Consider the following 21,774-nt stretch of genomic DNA (forward strand, 5'->3'; position numbering starts at 1 on the left):
TCAGGTGGCAATCTTTAAGCAAAAGAAACACACAAGGGCGTGGAGACCTGGGGAAAAAGCAACACGGAGAAATCCACCCTCTGAAACTGAGGAAGATGGGCAAGAGAGGCTACCTCACGTGGCAATCCTTAAGCAAAAACAAAGCACAAAGGCGTGGAGCCCTGGGGACAAAGCAACCCTGAAATATCTACCCTCTGAAACTGAGGAACATGGGCAAGAGAGGCTAGCTCAGGTGGCACTCGTTAAGCAAAAACAAAACCCAAAGGCGTGGAGACCTGGGGAAAAAGCAACCCTGAAATATCTACCCTCTGAAACTGAGGAAGATGGGCAAGAGAGGCTGGCTTCAGGTGGCAATCTTTAAGCAAAAGAAACACACAAGGGCGTGGGGAGCTGGGGAAAAGGCAACACTGAGAAATCCACCCTCTGAAACGGACGAAGATGGGCAACAGAGGCTAGCTCAGGTGGCAATCGTTAAGCAAAAGAAACACACAAGGGCGTGGAGGCCTGGGGAAAAAGCAACACGGAGAAATCCACCCTCTGAAACTGAGGAACATGGGCAAAAGAAGCTAGCTCAGGTTGCAACCTTTAAGCAGAAAAAAAACACAAGGGCGTGCAGACCTGGCAAAAAAGCAACAGTGAGAAATCTACCCTCTGAAACCGACGAAGATGGACAACAGAGGCTAGCTCAGGTGGCAATTTTTAAGGAAAAATAAAAGGAAGTGCGTGGAGACCTGGGGAAAAAGCAACACGGAGAAATCTACCCTCTAGAACTGAGAAAGAAGCGCAACAGAGGCTAGCTCAGGTGGCAATCTTTAAGCAAAAAAAATAAAATAAAAAAATACAATGGCGAGGAGACCCGGTCAAAAAGCAACCCTGAAAAAGGTACCCTCTGAAACTGAGGAAGCAGGGCAACAGTGCCTAGCTCAGGTGACAATCTTTAAGCAAAAGAAACACACAAGGGCGTGGGGAGCTGGCGAAAAGGCAACACTGAGAAATCCACCCTCTGAAACGGACGAAGATGGGCAACAGAGGCTAGCTCAGGTGGCAATCTTTAAGCAAAAGAAACACACAAGGGCGTGGAGACCTGGGGAAAAAGCAACACGGAGAAATCCACCCTCTGAAACTGAGGAAGATGGGCAAGAGAGGCTACCTCACGTGGCAATCCTTAAGCAAAAACAAAGCACAAAGGCGTGGAGCCCTGGGGACAAAGCAACCCTGAAATATCTACCCTCTGAAACTGAGGAACATGGGCAAGAGAGGCTAGCTCAGGTGGCACTCGTTAAGCAAAAACAAAACCCAAAGGCGTGGAGACCTGGGGAAAAAGCAACCCTGAAATATCTACCCTCTGAAACTGAGGAAGATGGGCAAGAGAGGCTGGCTTCAGGTGGCAATCTTTAAGCAAAAGAAACACACAAGGGCGTGGGGAGCTGGGGAAAAGGCAACACTGAGAAATCCACCCTCTGAAACGGACGAAGATGGGCAACAGAGGCTAGCTCAGGTGGCAATCGTTAAGCAAAAGAAACACACAAGGGCGTGGAGGCCTGGGGAAAAAGCAACACGGAGAAATCCACCCTCTGAAACTGAGGAACATGGGCAAAAGAAGCTAGCTCAGGTTGCAACCTTTAAGCAGAAAAAAAACACAAGGGCGTGCAGACCTGGCAAAAAAGCAACAGTGAGAAATCTACCCTCTGAAACCGACGAAGATGGACAACAGAGGCTAGCTCAGGTGGCAATTTTTAAGGAAAAATAAAAGGAAGTGCGTGGAGACCTGGGGAAAAAGCAACACGGAGAAATCTACCCTCTAGAACTGAGAAAGAAGCGCAACAGAGGCTAGCTCAGGTGGCAATCTTTAAGCAAAAAAAATAAAATAAAAAAATACAATGGCGAGGAGACCCGGTCAAAAAGCAACCCTGAAAAAGGTACCCTCTGAAACTGAGGAAGCAGGGCAACAGTGCCTAGCTCAGGTGACAATCTTTAAGCAAAAGAAACACACAAGGGCGTGGGGAGCTGGCGAAAAGGCAACACTGAGAAATCCACCCTCTGAAACGGACGAAGATGGGCAACAGAGGCTAGCTCAGGTGGCAATCTTTAAGCAAAAGAAACACACAAGGGCGTGGAGACCTGGGGAAAAAGCAACACGGAGAAATCCACCCTCTGAAACTGAGGAAGATGGGCAAGAGAGGCTACCTCACGTGGCAATCCTTAAGCAAAAACAAAGCACAAAGGCGTGGAGCCCTGGGGACAAAGCAACCCTGAAATATCTACCCTCTGAAACTGAGGAACATGGGCAAGAGAGGCTAGCTCAGGTGGCACTCGTTAAGCAAAAACAAAGCACAAAGGCGTGGAGACCTGGGGAAAAAGCAACCCTGAAATATCTACCCTCTGAAACTGAGGAAGATGGGCAAGAGAGGCTGGCTTCAGGTGGCAATCTTTAAGCAAAAGAAACACACAAGGGCGTGGGGAGCTGGGGAAAAGGCAACACTGAGAAATCCACCCTCTGAAACGGACGAAGATGGGCAACAGAGGCTAGCTCAGGTGGCAATCGTTAAGCAAAAGAAACACACAAGGGCGTGGAGGCCTGGGGAAAAAGCAACACGGAGAAATCCACCCTCTGAAACTGAGGAACATGGGCAAAAGAAGCTAGCTCAGGTTGCAACCTTTAAGCAGAAAAAAAACACAAGGGCGTGCAGACCTGGCAAAAAAGCAACAGTGAGAAATCTACCCTCTGAAACCGACGAAGATGGACAACAGAGGCTAGCTCAGGTGGCAATTTTTAAGGAAAAATAAAAGGAAGTGCGTGGAGACCTGGGGAAAAAGCAACACGGAGAAATCTACCCTCTAGAACTGAGAAAGAAGCGCAACAGAGGCTAGCTCAGGTGGCAATCTTTAAGCAAAAAAAATAAAATAAAAAAATACAATGGCGAGGAGACCCGGTCAAAAAGCAACCCTGAAAAAGGTACCCTCTGAAACTGAGGAAGCAGGGCAACAGTGCCTAGCTCAGGTGACAATCTTTAAGCAAAAGAAACACACAAGGGCGTGGGGAGCTGGCGAAAAGGCAACACTGAGAAATCCACCCTCTGAAACGGACGAAGATGGGCAACAGAGGCTAGCTCAGGTGGCAATCTTTAAGCAAAAGAAACACACAAGGGCGTGGAGACCTGGGGAAAAAGCAACACGGAGAAATCCACCCTCTGAAACTGAGGAAGATGGGCAAGAGAGGCTACCTCACGTGGCAATCCTTAAGCAAAAACAAAGCACAAAGGCGTGGAGCCCTGGGGACAAAGCAACCCTGAAATATCTACCCTCTGAAACTGAGGAACATGGGCAAGAGAGGCTAGCTCAGGTGGCACTCGTTAAGCAAAAACAAAGCACAAAGGCGTGGAGACCTGGGGAAAAAGCAACCCTGAAATATCTACCCTCTGAAACTGAGGAAGATGGGCAAGAGAGGCTGGCTTCAGGTGGCAATCTTTAAGCAAAAGAAACACACAAGGGCGTGGGGAGCTGGGGAAAAGGCAACACTGAGAAATCCACCCTCTGAAACGGACGAAGATGGGCAACAGAGGCTAGCTCAGGTGGCAATCGTTAAGCAAAAGAAACACACAAGGGCGTGGAGGCCTGGGGAAAAAGCAACACGGAGAAATCCACCCTCTGAAACTGAGGAACATGGGCAAAAGAAGCTAGCTCAGGTTGCAACCTTTAAGCAGAAAAAAAACACAAGGGCGTGCAGACCTGGCAAAAAAGCAACAGTGAGAAATCTACCCTCTGAAACCGACGAAGATGGACAACAGAGGCTAGCTCAGGTGGCAATTTTTAAGGAAAAATAAAAGGAAGTGCGTGGAGACCTGGGGAAAAAGCAACACGGAGAAATCTACCCTCTAGAACTGAGAAAGAAGCGCAACAGAGGCTAGCTCAGGTGGCAATCTTTAAGCAAAAAAAATAAAATAAAAAAATACAATGGCGAGGAGACCCGGTCAAAAAGCAACCCTGAAAAAGGTACCCTCTGAAACTGAGGAAGCAGGGCAACAGTGCCTAGCTCAGGTGACAATCTTTAAGCAAAAGAAACACACAAGGGCGTGGGGAGCTGGCGAAAAGGCAACACTGAGAAATCCACCCTCTGAAACGGACGAAGATGGGCAACAGAGGCTAGCTCAGGTGGCAATCTTTAAGCAAAAGAAACACACAAGGGCGTGGAGACCTGGGGAAAAAGCAACACGGAGAAATCCACCCTCTGAAACTGAGGAAGATGGGCAAGAGAGGCTACCTCACGTGGCAATCCTTAAGCAAAAACAAAGCACAAAGGCGTGGAGCCCTGGGGACAAAGCAACCCTGAAATATCTACCCTCTGAAACTGAGGAACATGGGCAAGAGAGGCTAGCTCAGGTGGCACTCGTTAAGCAAAAACAAAACCCAAAGGCGTGGAGACCTGGGGAAAAAGCAACCCTGAAATATCTACCCTCTGAAACTGAGGAAGATGGGCAAGAGAGGCTGGCTTCAGGTGGCAATCTTTAAGCAAAAGAAACACACAAGGGCGTGGGGAGCTGGGGAAAAGGCAACACTGAGAAATCCACCCTCTGAAACGGACGAAGATGGGCAACAGAGGCTAGCTCAGGTGGCAATCGTTAAGCAAAAGAAACACACAAGGGCGTGGAGGCCTGGGGAAAAAGCAACACGGAGAAATCCACCCTCTGAAACTGAGGAACATGGGCAAAAGAAGCTAGCTCAGGTTGCAACCTTTAAGCAGAAAAAAAACACAAGGGCGTGCAGACCTGGCAAAAAAGCAACAGTGAGAAATCTACCCTCTGAAACCGACGAAGATGGACAACAGAGGCTAGCTCAGGTGGCAATTTTTAAGGAAAAATAAAAGGAAGTGCGTGGAGACCTGGGGAAAAAGCAACACGGAGAAATCTACCCTCTAGAACTGAGAAAGAAGCGCAACAGAGGCTAGCTCAGGTGGCAATCTTTAAGCAAAAAAAATAAAATAAAAAAATACAATGGCGAGGAGACCCGGTCAAAAAGCAACCCTGAAAAAGGTACCCTCTGAAACTGAGGAAGCAGGGCAACAGTGCCTAGCTCAGGTGACAATCTTTAAGCAAAAGAAACACACAAGGGCGTGGGGAGCTGGCGAAAAGGCAACACTGAGAAATCCACCCTCTGAAACGGACGAAGATGGGCAACAGAGGCTAGCTCAGGTGGCAATCTTTAAGCAAAAGAAACACACAAGGGCGTGGAGACCTGGGGAAAAAGCAACACGGAGAAATCCACCCTCTGAAACTGAGGAAGATGGGCAAGAGAGGCTACCTCACGTGGCAATCCTTAAGCAAAAACAAAGCACAAAGGCGTGGAGCCCTGGGGACAAAGCAACCCTGAAATATCTACCCTCTGAAACTGAGGAACATGGGCAAGAGAGGCTAGCTCAGGTGGCACTCGTTAAGCAAAAACAAAACCCAAAGGCGTGGAGACCTGGGGAAAAAGCAACCCTGAAATATCTACCCTCTGAAACTGAGGAAGATGGGCAAGAGAGGCTGGCTTCAGGTGGCAATCTTTAAGCAAAAGAAACACACAAGGGCGTGGGGAGCTGGGGAAAAGGCAACACTGAGAAATCCACCCTCTGAAACGGACGAAGATGGGCAACAGAGGCTAGCTCAGGTGGCAATCGTTAAGCAAAAGAAACACACAAGGGCGTGGAGGCCTGGGGAAAAAGCAACACGGAGAAATCCACCCTCTGAAACTGAGGAACATGGGCAAAAGAAGCTAGCTCAGGTTGCAACCTTTAAGCAGAAAAAAAACACAAGGGCGTGCAGACCTGGCAAAAAAGCAACAGTGAGAAATCTACCCTCTGAAACCGACGAAGATGGACAACAGAGGCTAGCTCAGGTGGCAATTTTTAAGGAAAAATAAAAGGAAGTGCGTGGAGACCTGGGGAAAAAGCAACACGGAGAAATCTACCCTCTAGAACTGAGAAAGAAGCGCAACAGAGGCTAGCTCAGGTGGCAATCTTTAAGCAAAAAAAATAAAATAAAAAAATACAATGGCGAGGAGACCCGGTCAAAAAGCAACCCTGAAAAAGGTACCCTCTGAAACTGAGGAAGCAGGGCAACAGTGCCTAGCTCAGGTGACAATCTTTAAGCAAAAGAAACACACAAGGGCGTGGGGAGCTGGCGAAAAGGCAACACTGAGAAATCCACCCTCTGAAACGGACGAAGATGGGCAACAGAGGCTAGCTCAGGTGGCAATCTTTAAGCAAAAGAAACACACAAGGGCGTGGAGACCTGGGGAAAAAGCAACACGGAGAAATCCACCCTCTGAAACTGAGGAAGATGGGCAAGAGAGGCTACCTCACGTGGCAATCCTTAAGCAAAAACAAAGCACAAAGGCGTGGAGCCCTGGGGACAAAGCAACCCTGAAATATCTACCCTCTGAAACTGAGGAACATGGGCAAGAGAGGCTAGCTCAGGTGGCACTCGTTAAGCAAAAACAAAGCACAAAGGCGTGGAGACCTGGGGAAAAAGCAACCCTGAAATATCTACCCTCTGAAACTGAGGAAGATGGGCAAGAGAGGCTGGCTTCAGGTGGCAATCTTTAAGCAAAAGAAACACACAAGGGCGTGGGGAGCTGGGGAAAAGGCAACACTGAGAAATCCACCCTCTGAAACGGACGAAGATGGGCAACAGAGGCTAGCTCAGGTGGCAATCGTTAAGCAAAAGAAACACACAAGGGCGTGGAGGCCTGGGGAAAAAGCAACACGGAGAAATCCACCCTCTGAAACTGAGGAACATGGGCAAAAGAAGCTAGCTCAGGTTGCAACCTTTAAGCAGAAAAAAAACACAAGGGCGTGCAGACCTGGCAAAAAAGCAACAGTGAGAAATCTACCCTCTGAAACCGACGAAGATGGACAACAGAGGCTAGCTCAGGTGGCAATTTTTAAGGAAAAATAAAAGGAAGTGCGTGGAGACCTGGGGAAAAAGCAACACGGAGAAATCTACCCTCTAGAACTGAGAAAGAAGCGCAACAGAGGCTAGCTCAGGTGGCAATCTTTAAGCAAAAAAAATAAAATAAAAAAATACAATGGCGAGGAGACCCGGTCAAAAAGCAACCCTGAAAAAGGTACCCTCTGAAACTGAGGAAGCAGGGCAACAGTGCCTAGCTCAGGTGACAATCTTTAAGCAAAAGAAACACACAAGGGCGTGGGGAGCTGGCGAAAAGGCAACACTGAGAAATCCACCCTCTGAAACGGACGAAGATGGGCAACAGAGGCTAGCTCAGGTGGCAATCTTTAAGCAAAAGAAACACACAAGGGCGTGGAGACCTGGGGAAAAAGCAACACGGAGAAATCCACCCTCTGAAACTGAGGAAGATGGGCAAGAGAGGCTACCTCACGTGGCAATCCTTAAGCAAAAACAAAGCACAAAGGCGTGGAGCCCTGGGGACAAAGCAACCCTGAAATATCTACCCTCTGAAACTGAGGAACATGGGCAAGAGAGGCTAGCTCAGGTGGCACTCGTTAAGCAAAAACAAAACCCAAAGGCGTGGAGACCTGGGGAAAAAGCAACCCTGAAATATCTACCCTCTGAAACTGAGGAAGATGGGCAAGAGAGGCTGGCTTCAGGTGGCAATCTTTAAGCAAAAGAAACACACAAGGGCGTGGGGAGCTGGGGAAAAGGCAACACTGAGAAATCCACCCTCTGAAACGGACGAAGATGGGCAACAGAGGCTAGCTCAGGTGGCAATCGTTAAGCAAAAGAAACACACAAGGGCGTGGAGGCCTGGGGAAAAAGCAACACGGAGAAATCCACCCTCTGAAACTGAGGAACATGGGCAAAAGAAGCTAGCTCAGGTTGCAACCTTTAAGCAGAAAAAAAACACAAGGGCGTGCAGACCTGGCAAAAAAGCAACAGTGAGAAATCTACCCTCTGAAACCGACGAAGATGGACAACAGAGGCTAGCTCAGGTGGCAATTTTTAAGGAAAAATAAAAGGAAGTGCGTGGAGACCTGGGGAAAAAGCAACACGGAGAAATCTACCCTCTAGAACTGAGAAAGAAGCGCAACAGAGGCTAGCTCAGGTGGCAATCTTTAAGCAAAAAAAATAAAATAAAAAAATACAATGGCGAGGAGACCCGGTCAAAAAGCAACCCTGAAAAAGGTACCCTCTGAAACTGAGGAAGCAGGGCAACAGTGCCTAGCTCAGGTGACAATCTTTAAGCAAAAGAAACACACAAGGGCGTGGGGAGCTGGCGAAAAGGCAACACTGAGAAATCCACCCTCTGAAACGGACGAAGATGGGCAACAGAGGCTAGCTCAGGTGGCAATCTTTAAGCAAAAGAAACACACAAGGGCGTGGAGACCTGGGGAAAAAGCAACACGGAGAAATCCACCCTCTGAAACTGAGGAAGATGGGCAAGAGAGGCTACCTCACGTGGCAATCCTTAAGCAAAAACAAAGCACAAAGGCGTGGAGCCCTGGGGACAAAGCAACCCTGAAATATCTACCCTCTGAAACTGAGGAACATGGGCAAGAGAGGCTAGCTCAGGTGGCACTCGTTAAGCAAAAACAAAACCCAAAGGCGTGGAGACCTGGGGAAAAAGCAACCCTGAAATATCTACCCTCTGAAACTGAGGAAGATGGGCAAGAGAGGCTGGCTTCAGGTGGCAATCTTTAAGCAAAAGAAACACACAAGGGCGTGGGGAGCTGGGGAAAAGGCAACACTGAGAAATCCACCCTCTGAAACGGACGAAGATGGGCAACAGAGGCTAGCTCAGGTGGCAATCGTTAAGCAAAAGAAACACACAAGGGCGTGGAGGCCTGGGGAAAAAGCAACACGGAGAAATCCACCCTCTGAAACTGAGGAACATGGGCAAAAGAAGCTAGCTCAGGTTGCAACCTTTAAGCAGAAAAAAAACACAAGGGCGTGCAGACCTGGCAAAAAAGCAACAGTGAGAAATCTACCCTCTGAAACCGACGAAGATGGACAACAGAGGCTAGCTCAGGTGGCAATTTTTAAGGAAAAATAAAAGGAAGTGCGTGGAGACCTGGGGAAAAAGCAACACGGAGAAATCTACCCTCTAGAACTGAGAAAGAAGCGCAACAGAGGCTAGCTCAGGTGGCAATCTTTAAGCAAAAAAAATAAAATAAAAAAATACAATGGCGAGGAGACCCGGTCAAAAAGCAACCCTGAAAAAGGTACCCTCTGAAACTGAGGAAGCAGGGCAACAGTGCCTAGCTCAGGTGACAATCTTTAAGCAAAAGAAACACACAAGGGCGTGGGGAGCTGGCGAAAAGGCAACACTGAGAAATCCACCCTCTGAAACGGACGAAGATGGGCAACAGAGGCTAGCTCAGGTGGCAATCTTTAAGCAAAAGAAACACACAAGGGCGTGGAGACCTGGGGAAAAAGCAACACGGAGAAATCCACCCTCTGAAACTGAGGAAGATGGGCAAGAGAGGCTACCTCACGTGGCAATCCTTAAGCAAAAACAAAGCACAAAGGCGTGGAGCCCTGGGGACAAAGCAACCCTGAAATATCTACCCTCTGAAACTGAGGAACATGGGCAAGAGAGGCTAGCTCAGGTGGCACTCGTTAAGCAAAAACAAAGCACAAAGGCGTGGAGACCTGGGGAAAAAGCAACCCTGAAATATCTACCCTCTGAAACTGAGGAAGATGGGCAAGAGAGGCTGGCTTCAGGTGGCAATCTTTAAGCAAAAGAAACACACAAGGGCGTGGGGAGCTGGGGAAAAGGCAACACTGAGAAATCCACCCTCTGAAACGGACGAAGATGGGCAACAGAGGCTAGCTCAGGTGGCAATCGTTAAGCAAAAGAAACACACAAGGGCGTGGAGGCCTGGGGAAAAAGCAACACGGAGAAATCCACCCTCTGAAACTGAGGAACATGGGCAAAAGAAGCTAGCTCAGGTTGCAACCTTTAAGCAGAAAAAAAACACAAGGGCGTGCAGACCTGGCAAAAAAGCAACAGTGAGAAATCTACCCTCTGAAACCGACGAAGATGGACAACAGAGGCTAGCTCAGGTGGCAATTTTTAAGGAAAAATAAAAGGAAGTGCGTGGAGACCTGGGGAAAAAGCAACACGGAGAAATCTACCCTCTAGAACTGAGAAAGAAGCGCAACAGAGGCTAGCTCAGGTGGCAATCTTTAAGCAAAAAAAATAAAATAAAAAAATACAATGGCGAGGAGACCCGGTCAAAAAGCAACCCTGAAAAAGGTACCCTCTGAAACTGAGGAAGCAGGGCAACAGTGCCTAGCTCAGGTGACAATCTTTAAGCAAAAGAAACACACAAGGGCGTGGGGAGCTGGCGAAAAGGCAACACTGAGAAATCCACCCTCTGAAACGGACGAAGATGGGCAACAGAGGCTAGCTCAGGTGGCAATCTTTAAGCAAAAGAAACACACAAGGGCGTGGAGACCTGGGGAAAAAGCAACACGGAGAAATCCACCCTCTGAAACTGAGGAAGATGGGCAAGAGAGGCTACCTCACGTGGCAATCCTTAAGCAAAAACAAAGCACAAAGGCGTGGAGCCCTGGGGACAAAGCAACCCTGAAATATCTACCCTCTGAAACTGAGGAACATGGGCAAGAGAGGCTAGCTCAGGTGGCACTCGTTAAGCAAAAACAAAGCACAAAGGCGTGGAGACCTGGGGAAAAAGCAACCCTGAAATATCTACCCTCTGAAACTGAGGAAGATGGGCAAGAGAGGCTGGCTTCAGGTGGCAATCTTTAAGCAAAAGAAACACACAAGGGCGTGGGGAGCTGGGGAAAAGGCAACACTGAGAAATCCACCCTCTGAAACGGACGAAGATGGGCAACAGAGGCTAGCTCAGGTGGCAATCGTTAAGCAAAAGAAACACACAAGGGCGTGGAGGCCTGGGGAAAAAGCAACACGGAGAAATCCACCCTCTGAAACTGAGGAACATGGGCAAAAGAAGCTAGCTCAGGTTGCAACCTTTAAGCAGAAAAAAAACACAAGGGCGTGCAGACCTGGCAAAAAAGCAACAGTGAGAAATCTACCCTCTGAAACCGACGAAGATGGACAACAGAGGCTAGCTCAGGTGGCAATTTTTAAGGAAAAATAAAAGGAAGTGCGTGGAGACCTGGGGAAAAAGCAACACGGAGAAATCTACCCTCTAGAACTGAGAAAGAAGCGCAACAGAGGCTAGCTCAGGTGGCAATCTTTAAGCAAAAAAAATAAAATAAAAAAATACAATGGCGAGGAGACCCGGTCAAAAAGCAACCCTGAAAAAGGTACCCTCTGAAACTGAGGAAGCAGGGCAACAGTGCCTAGCTCAGGTGACAATCTTTAAGCAAAAGAAACACACAAGGGCGTGGGGAGCTGGCGAAAAGGCAACACTGAGAAATCCACCCTCTGAAACGGACGAAGATGGGCAACAGAGGCTAGCTCAGGTGGCAATCTTTAAGCAAAAGAAACACACAAGGGCGTGGAGACCTGGGGAAAAAGCAACACGGAGAAATCCACCCTCTGAAACTGAGGAAGATGGGCAAGAGAGGCTACCTCACGTGGCAATCCTTAAGCAAAAACAAAGCACAAAGGCGTGGAGCCCTGGGGACAAAGCAACCCTGAAATATCTACCCTCTGAAACTGAGGAACATGGGCAAGAGAGGCTAGCTCAGGTGGCACTCGTTAAGCAAAAACAAAACCCAAAGGCGTGGAGACCTGGGGAAAAAGCAACCCTGAAATATCTACCCTCTGAAACTGAGGAAGATGGGCAAGAGAGGCTGGCTTCAGGTGGCAATCTTTAAGCAAAAGAAACACACAAGGGCGTGGGGAGCTGGGGAAAAGGCAACACTGAGAAATCCACCCTCTGAAACGGACGAAGATGGGCAACAGAGGCTAGCTCAGGTGGCAATCGTTAAGCAAAAGAAACACACAAGGGCGTGGAGGCCTGGGGAAAAAGCAACACGGAGAAATCCACCCTCTGAAACTGAGGAACATGGGCAAAAGAAGCTAGCTCAGGTTGCAACCTTTAAGCAGAAAAAAAACACAAGGGCGTGCAGACCTGGCAAAAAAGCAACAGTGAGAAATCTACCCTCTGAAACCGACGAAGATGGACAACAGAGGCTAGCTCAGGTGGCAATTTTTAAGGAAAAATAAAAGGAAGTGCGTGGAGACCTGGGGAAAAAGCAACACGGAGAAATCTACCCTCTAGAACTGAGAAAGAAGCGCAACAGAGGCTAGCTCAGGTGGCAATCTTTAAGCAAAAAAAATAAAATAAAAAAATACAATGGCGAGGAGACCCGGTCAAAAAGCAACCCTGAAAAAGGTACCCTCTGAAACTGAGGAAGCAGGGCAACAGTGCCTAGCTCAGGTGACAATCTTTAAGCAAAAGAAACACACAAGGGCGTGGGGAGCTGGCGAAAAGGCAACACTGAGAAATCCACCCTCTGAAACGGACGAAGATGGGCAACAGAGGCTAGCTCAGGTGGCAATCTTTAAGCAAAAGAAACACACAAGGGCGTGGAGACCTGGGGAAAAAGCAACACGGAGAAATCCACCCTCTGAAACTGAGGAAGATGGGCAAGAGAGGCTACCTCACGTGGCAATCCTTAAGCAAAAACAAAGCACAAAGGCGTGGAGCCCTGGGGACAAAGCAACCCTGAAATATCTACCCTCTGAAACTGAGGAACATGGGCAAGAGAGGCTAGCTCAGGTGGCACTCGTTAAGCAAAAACAAAGCACAAAGGCGTGGAGACCTGGGGAAAAAGCAACCCTGAAATATCTACCCTCTGAAACTGAGGAAGATGGGCAAGAGAGGCTGGCTTCAGGTGGCAATCTTTAAGCAAAAGAAACACACAAGGGCGTGGGGAGCTGGGGAAAAGGCAACACTGAGAAATCCACCCTCTGAAACGGACGAAGATGGGCAACAGAGGCTAGCTCAGGTGGCAATCGTTAAGCAAAAGAAACACACAAGGGCGTGGAGGCCTGGGGAAAAAGCAACACGGAGAAATCCACCCTCTGAAACTGAGGAACATGGGCAAAAGAAGCTAGCTCAGGTTGCAACCTTTAAGCAGAAAAAAAACACAAGGGCGTGCAGACCTGGCAAAAAAGCAACAGTGAGAAATCTACCCTCTGAAACCGACGAAGATGGACAACAGAGGCTAGCTCAGGTGGCAATTTTTAAGGAAAAATAAAAGGAAGTGCGTGGAGACCTGGGGAAAAAGCAACACGGAGAAATCTACCCTCTAGAACTGAGAAAGAAGCGCAACAGAGGCTAGCTCAGGTGGCAATCTTTAAGCAAAAAAAATAAAATAAAAAAATACAATGGCGAGGAGACCCGGTCAAAAAGCAACCCTGAAAAAGGTACCCTCTGAAACTGAGGAAGCAGGGCAACAGTGCCTAGCTCAGGTGACAATCTTTAAGCAAAAGAAACACACAAGGGCGTGGGGAGCTGGCGAAAAGGCAACACTGAGAAATCCACCCTCTGAAACGGACGAAGATGGGCAACAGAGGCTAGCTCAGGTGGCAATCTTTAAGCAAAAGAAACACACAAGGGCGTGGAGACCTGGGGAAAAAGCAACACGGAGAAATCCACCCTCTGAAACTGAGGAAGATGGGCAAGAGAGGCTACCTCACGTGGCAATCCTTAAGCAAAAACAAAGCACAAAGGCGTGGAGCCCTGGGGACAAAGCAACCCTGAAATATCTACCCTCTGAAACTGAGGAACATGGGCAAGAGAGGCTAGCTCAGGTGGCACTCGTTAAGCAAAAACAAAACCCAAAGGCGTGGAGACCTGGGGAAAAAGCAACCCTGAAATATCTACCCTCTGAAACTGAGGAAGATGGGCAAGAGAGGCTGGCTTCAGGTGGCAATCTTTAAGCAAAAGAAACACACAAGGGCGTGGGGAGCTGGGGAAAAGGCAACACTGAGAAATCCACCCTCTGAAACGGACGAAGATGGGCAACAGAGGCTAGCTCAGGTGGCAATCGTTAAGCAAAAGAAACACACAAGGGCGTGGAGGCCTGGGGAAAAAGCAACACGGAGAAATCCACCCTCTGAAACTGAGGAACATGGGCAAAAGAAGCTAGCTCAGGTTGCAACCTTTAAGCAGAAAAAAAACACAAGGGCGTGCAGACCTGGCAAAAAAGCAACAGTGAGAAATCTACCCTCTGAAACCGACGAAGATGGACAACAGAGGCTAGCTCAGGTGGCAATTTTTAAGGAAAAATAAAAGGAAGTGCGTGGAGACCTGGGGAAAAAGCAACACGGAGAAATCTACCCTCTAGAACTGAGAAAGAAGCGCAACAGAGGCTAGCTCAGGTGGCAATCTTTAAGCAAAAAAAATAAAATAAAAAAATACAATGGCGAGGAGACCCGGTCAAAAAGCAACCCTGAAAAAGGTACCCTCTGAAACTGAGGAAGCAGGGCAACAGTGCCTAGCTCAGGTGACAATCTTTAAGCAAAAGAAACACACAAGGGCGTGGGGAGCTGGCGAAAAGGCAACACTGAGAAATCCACCCTCTGAAACGGACGAAGATGGGCAACAGAGGCTAGCTCAGGTGGCAATCTTTAAGCAAAAGAAACACACAAGGGCGTGGAGACCTGGGGAAAAAGCAACACGGAGAAATCCACCCTCTGAAACTGAGGAAGATGGGCAAGAGAGGCTACCTCACGTGGCAATCCTTAAGCAAAAACAAAGCACAAAGGCGTGGAGCCCTGGGGACAAAGCAACCCTGAAATATCTACCCTCTGAAACTGAGGAACATGGGCAAGAGAGGCTAGCTCAGGTGGCACTCGTTAAGCAAAAACAAAACCCAAAGGCGTGGAGACCTGGGGAAAAAGCAACCCTGAAATATCTACCCTCTGAAACTGAGGAAGATGGGCAAGAGAGGCTGGCTTCAGGTGGCAATCTTTAAGCAAAAGAAACACACAAGGGCGTGGGGAGCTGGGGAAAAGGCAACACTGAGAAATCCACCCTCTGAAACGGACGAAGATGGGCAACAGAGGCTAGCTCAGGTGGCAATCGTTAAGCAAAAGAAACACACAAGGGCGTGGAGGCCTGGGGAAAAAGCAACACGGAGAAATCCACCCTCTGAAACTGAGGAACATGGGCAAAAGAAGCTAGCTCAGGTTGCAACCTTTAAGCAGAAAAAAAACACAAGGGCGTGCAGACCTGGCAAAAAAGCAACAGTGAGAAATCTACCCTCTGAAACCGACGAAGATGGACAACAGAGGCTAGCTCAGGTGGCAATTTTTAAGGAAAAATAAAAGGAAGTGCGTGGAGACCTGGGGAAAAAGCAACACGGAGAAATCTACCCTCTAGAACTGAGAAAGAAGCGCAACAGAGGCTAGCTCAGGTGGCAATCTTTAAGCAAAAAAAATAAAATAAAAAAATACAATGGCGAGGAGACCCGGTCAAAAAGCAACCCTGAAAAAGGTACCCTCTGAAACTGAGGAAGCAGGGCAACAGTGCCTAGCTCAGGTGACAATCTTTAAGCAAAAGAAACACACAAGGGCGTGGGGAGCTGGCGAAAAGGCAACACTGAGAAATCCACCCTCTGAAACGGACGAAGATGGGCAACAGAGGCTAGCTCAGGTGGCAATCTTTAAGCAAAAGAAACACACAAGGGCGTGGAGACCTGGGGAAAAAGCAACACGGAGAAATCCACCCTCTGAAACTGAGGAAGATGGGCAAGAGAGGCTACCTCACGTGGCAATCCTTAAGCAAAAACAAAGCACAAAGGCGTGGAGCCCTGGGGACAAAGCAACCCTGAAATATCTACCCTCTGAAACTGAGGAACATGGGCAAGAGAGGCTAGCTCAGGTGGCACTCGTTAAGCAAAAACAAAACCCAAAGGCGTGGAGACCTGGGGAAAAAGCAACCCTGAAATATCTACCCTCTGAAACTGAGGAAGATGGGCAAGAGAGGCTGGCTTCAGGTGGCAATCTTTAAGCAAAAGAAACACACAAGGGCGTGGGGAGCTGGGGAAAAGGCAACACTGAGAAATCCACCCTCTGAAACGGACGAAGATGGGCAACAGAGGCTAGCTCAGGTGGCAATCGTTAAGCAAAAGAAACACACAAGGGCGTGGAGGCCTGGGGAAAAAGCAACACGGAGAAATCCACCCTCTGAAACTGAGGAACATGGGCAAAAGAAGCTAGCTCAGGTTGCAACCTTTAAGCAGAAAAAAAACACAAGGGCGTGCAGACCTGGCAAAAAAGCAACAGTGAGAAATCTACCCTCTGAAACCGACGAAGATGGACAACAGAGGCTAGCTCAGGTGGCAATTTTTAAGGAAAAATAAAAGGAAGTGCGTGGAGACCTGGGGAAAAAGCAACACGGAGAAATCTACCCTCTAGAACTGAGAAAGAAGCGCAACAGAGGCTAGCTCAGGTGGCAATCTTTAAGCAAAAAAAATAAAATAAAAAAATACAATGGCGAGGAGACCCGGTCAAAAAGCAACCCTGAAAAAGGTACCCTCTGAAACTGAGGAAGCAGGGCAACAGTGCCTAGCTCAGGTGACAATCTTTAAGCAAAAGAAACACACAAGGGCGTGGGGAGCTGGCGAAAAGGCAACACTGAGAAATCCACCCTCTGAAACGGACGAAGATGGGCAACAGAGGCTAGCTCAGGTGGCAATCTTTAAGCAAAAGAAACACACAAGGGCGTGGAGACCTGGGGAAAAAGCAACACGGAGAAATCCACCCTCTGAAACTGAGGAAGATGGGCAAGAGAGGCTACCTCACGTGGCAATCCTTAAGCAAAAACAAAGCACAAAGGCGTGGAGCCCTGGGGACAAAGCAACCCTGAAATATCTACCCTCTGAAACTGAGGAACATGGGCAAGAGAGGCTAGCTCAGGTGGCACTCGTTAAGCAAAAACAAAACCCAAAGGCGTGGAGACCTGGGGAAAAAGCAACCCTGAAATATCTACCCTCTGAAACTGAGGAAGATGGGCAAGAGAGGCTGGCTTCAGGTGGCAATCTTTAAGCAAAAGAAACACACAAGGGCGTGGGGAGCTGGGGAAAAGGCAACACTGAGAAATCCACCCTCTGAAACGGACGAAGATGGGCAACAGAGGCTAGCTCAGGTGGCAATCGTTAAGCAAAAGAAACACACAAGGGCGTGGAGGCCTGGGGAAAAAGCAACACGGAGAAATCCACCCTCTGAAACTGAGGAACATGGGCAAAAGAAGCTAGCTCAGGTTGCAACCTTTAAGCAGAAAAAAAACACAAGGGCGTGCAGACCTGGCAAAAAAGCAACAGTGAGAAATCTACCCTCTGAAACCGACGAAGATGGACAACAGAGGCTAGCTCAGGTGGCAATTTTTAAGGAAAAATAAAAGGAAGTGCGTGGAGACCTGGGGAAAAAGCAACACGGAGAAATCTACCCTCTAGAACTGAGAAAGAAGCGCAACAGAGGCTAGCTCAGGTGGCAATCTTTAAGCAAAAAAAATAAGATAAAAAAATACAATGGCGAGGAGACCCGGTGAAAAAGCAACCCTGAAAAAGGTACCCTCTGAAACTGAGGAAGCAGGGCCACAGTGCCTAGCTCAGGTGACAATCTTTAAGCAAAAGAAACACACAAGGGCGTGGGGAGCTGGCGAAAAGGCAACACTGAGAAATCCACCCTCTGAAACGGAGGAAGATGGGCAACAGAGGCTACCTCAGGTGGCAATCGTTAAGCCAAAGAAACACACAAGGGTGTGGAGACCTGGGGAAAAAGCAACACGGAGAAATCCACCCTCTGAAACTGAGGAACATGGGCAAAAGAAGCTAGCTCAGGTTGCAGCCTTCAAGCCGGAAAAAAAAAGACGCAAGGGCGTGGAGAGCTGGCGAAAAAGCAACACTGAGAAATCTACCCTCTGAAACCGAAGAAGATGGGCAACAGAGGCTAGCTCAGGTGGCAATCTTTAAGCAAAAAAAAAAAAATAAAAAAATACAATGGCGAGGAGACCCGGTCAAAAAGCAACCCTGAAAAAGGTACCCTCTGAAACTGAGGAAGCAGGGCAACAGTGCCTAGCTCAGGTGACAATCTTTAAGCAAAAAAAAAAAACAAAAAACAAAAAACAAAAAACAAAACCCACAATGGAGTGGAGACCCGGGGGAAATCAACACTGAAAAATACAAAAAGAATGGAAGAGCAATAGACAGAGCAGGCACTTTCACCTGGGGTGGAGGAGGTACGCATGGATGACCGATAAGCGCATGAAAAGATGTGAGCTGTTCCCTGGAAAAGCAAGTGAGAAAATTAGAGGGAGACATTGTGGGGACACATGGGTGAGACTGCCTTCTTCCAAATACCGGAACAGGATCAAACTGCTAGTCAGGTCGCGGAGAAGCCAAGTCAGTCACTCACGCCTCACTGGTGGTGAAGGGAAACGGTATGGCCTCTGTGAAAAAGGGCGTGGCGGGTTCCAAAACTGACACGCCGCGGAAACAACCACCGAAAGTGGCAACCTACATAAGCCTTTGGTGTATCTTGCCTCCTAAGAGCGTCTGTATGTAGCTGGAGCCTTGGGTCATTAAGGCTTCCACAGTGATCTGTGGTGGGTGGGTGGGGGGGGGGGGGCCTTGGGCCTTGGGGGTCTCCGCTGGACCTCCAGGAAGTCAGCTTTTGTGGAGTCCCGTGAGTCCTTCCAGGGAGGGAGGCATCCAACCCGAGGGTGGTCTGGAGGGCACCACTCCCACCACTCCCGGGGGCTGGGGCGGGGGGCGGGGTGGGGGCTGCGGCCACGTTCCTGTTCATTCACACAGAATCCGGGGCATGAATGTTCTTAGCAGCTCTGTTCCACACAGCCCCACACTGGAAACCACACAGACGTCCTGCGAGTCCCATCCCTTGCTCATGTCGCCGGGGCTCCGGAGGAGGGCCACTCTGTAAAAGCGGCCGCCAGATGGCGCCCAACGACCGGCGCGGAGGGGTCAGCGGGAGGGAACCGGGTCACCAGCCAGCGAGAGTGCACAGCCTGAGCCCACCGCCGGGACAGGTCTCTCTCTGTCTCTGTCTCTGTCTCTGTCTCTGTCTCTGTCTCTCTCTGTCTCTGTCTCTGTCTCTGTCTCTCTCTGTCTCTCTCTCTCTCTCTTTCTCTCTGGGCCCGCTTGGGGCGGCCGGGAGGTCACCACGTGAGGCCCCAGGGTGTCCACCTCGGAGCTCCCAGGCAGCACAGGGCAACCCTGGGCGCAGAAGGAGGTGTTGGAAAATCGGCGGGGAGGGGGGTGGGGTGGGTGGGCTTGCCAGGAAGGGGACAGACTCCCCACGTGACTTCTGGGCCGGGCCGGGCGCGGGGCTGCCGGCTGGCTGACGCGGACAGAGGTGGAAAAGTCCCCGGAGATGCCACGGGGCAGGCCGGGGCTGCCGGCCCCCGCTTCCCGGAGCGGCCCGAGCACTTCCCGGGCTCCCGGGAGGACTTAGAAAATCACGGCGGGGTGGGGGGTGGGGGTCGCTGTCAAACCGAAACCATGCACGTCATCAGAGAAGGACCGTGACGACGGAGGAATTGTCCGCAGTCTGTCAGGAATTGTGTGCAGCCTGTCACTTCCGGCCCAGAGGGTCTCTCTAAGGCAGACGGACAGACAGAGCCCACAAGTCGTAGAGGAAAGGACCGAGCCGCTTGGCCGCGGAAAAGTTTACAACACAAAACAGGTCTCCCTCCGCACGGGGCCACAGCAAAGCCCAAAGACGACACACGGGGGGGAGCATGGGTGCAGATGCACGTGTGGTGATAAGAATATGGATTTCAGCAGGGCTTCCCGTCCTCATCAACAAGCAGAAGCACCCAAATGGTGGGGGTTGGGGGGCAGAGACCTCACAGCCATTCCCTCCACAAATCGAGTTCCCCGGGACATCCTCACAGCGCCGTGCTGTGAGTGTGTGTGGGTGTTTAAAATGGAGTAAATGTGGACGTGGAACTGCTCCGTGAAACCAAAATAACAACAGTCGTAGATCTTCTTTGGTCATTTAGAAAATTCTTTTTTTTTTTTTTCCCCAGCGGTGCACGTATTTCCCTTCCAAAAAAGAAGAACGGGAAAGGAGATGTTAAAGGCAAGCAGAGAGAGGAAAACTGTTGCAAAACAAAAGCTGAGCTCCCGTCCGAGGGAGGCCTCCTCCATTGGAGGCCTAGGAAATCATTCTGACAAAATGGAGGATCTCTGTCTTTGGTGTCGATTCCCTCAGAGGTCAAGAGAAACCTTTTCCAATGTCTTTATCAGGAGGAGACTAGAAGTTAGAGAAAAGTATCCTTTCGGGAGTGAGAAAAACAAATTCTGATTTTGCATCAGCTTCCCTCCGATCTTGAAACTCATTGACTTGATTCCATTCTGTCGACGGAAATAATCCGGAACCAATCTATCCGTGAAAATCGGGGTGCGTTTATTCTGAGCTAAAATGTGAGGACTGTGGCCCGGGGCCTTTCTTCCCGAAGGAAGAGAGGGTGCCCGGGAAGTGGGGTGTACAGAGTGCTTCTAGACCCCCAGAGAGGACGTTTCACATAGGATCGAAAGGTCCCTTGGATGATAGTCGCGAGACTGCTCTGTCGGCACAGCGATCGACAGACACTGCTGGGTGGCAGGTCTGTTGTCTGGGCCTGGGTGGTCACAGGGGAGCCGGATGGTCAAAGGTGAGCGCAACCATCCGCTCCTAGCCTAAGGAAAGATGCCTCTCCTTAAGGAAAGGCCCGAGCACGGGGAAGCTGCTCCTTTCCCTTAAGGGCATTGGTTCTTGCCGTAGGAAATGTGTAAAGCGGATCTACGATGCGATGCGTGCTCGACGGCCACGTCAGGCCCTTTTCGAAAAACACTGTCAGGCCGAATTAGGCCGACACCCAATGGCTTCCTCATAGACTCCCATAGATCCTATCGCTCGCCATTTCTATCTGTCCACTCGTTCCAATTTTAGGCCACTTGACCACGAACAGGCCTTTTTCTCAGATTATTTTCCCCGTGAAACTTTGATCACCTTTTCACAGACAAAACGATCTTTACTTTTTAGGCCCTCTTGCCTGAAGGCAGCCATCTCACTTTCCTTGAACACAAAGATGTTTCCCATATTCACTTTTAGTGGCTTTTTGTTTTGTTTTGTTTTGTATTGAGGACGATGAGCCCTGAGCTAACTGCTGCCAATCCTCCTCTTTTTGCCGAGGAAGGCTGGCCCTGAGCTCACCTCCGTGCCCATCTTCCTCTATTTCATATGTGGGACGCCTACCACCACGTGGCTCGCCCAGCGGTGCCACGTCCACCCCCGGGATCCGAACTGGCGAACCCCGGGCCGGCGAAGCGGAACAGGCACACTTAACCAGCGCGCCACCGGGCCGGCCTAGTGGCTTTCATCGCATTTGTTAAGTAGATTTTTTAACCCTCACGAACCTTAATTTTGGTGAAAACTAAGAAGCCAGCAATTAGGAACTGTCCTTCCCATGAGCATTCCGTCGCTTGGCCAATGTCTAAACACTTGGCCACTTTTAGAAACATGGGATTTCATAGGTTTATCTTTTCCTTCGCTTTATTTGATTTCATCTCACTTTAGTTTTTGGGTGAGGAAGATCGGCCCTCACAGAGCTAACGCCTGTTGCCAATCTTCCGTTTTTGTTTTCTTTTCCCCCCCTCCCGATTTTTCTCCCCCAATCCCCCCCATGACATAGTTGTCTATCTTAGTTGAGGGCCCTTCCAGTTGTGGCATGTGGGACGCCGCCTCCACACGGCCCGACGAGCGGTGCCGTGTCCGTGCCGTGCCCGGGATCTGAACCGGCAAAACCCTGGGCCGCCGAAGGGGAGCTTGTGAACTTAACCACTCGGCCACGGGGCCGCCCCCGTC

Source organism: Equus asinus, unplaced genomic scaffold, assembly GCF_041296235.1.
Source record: "Equus asinus isolate D_3611 breed Donkey unplaced genomic scaffold, EquAss-T2T_v2 contig_195, whole genome shotgun sequence".
Taxonomy (NCBI): domain Eukaryota; kingdom Metazoa; phylum Chordata; class Mammalia; order Perissodactyla; family Equidae; genus Equus; species Equus asinus.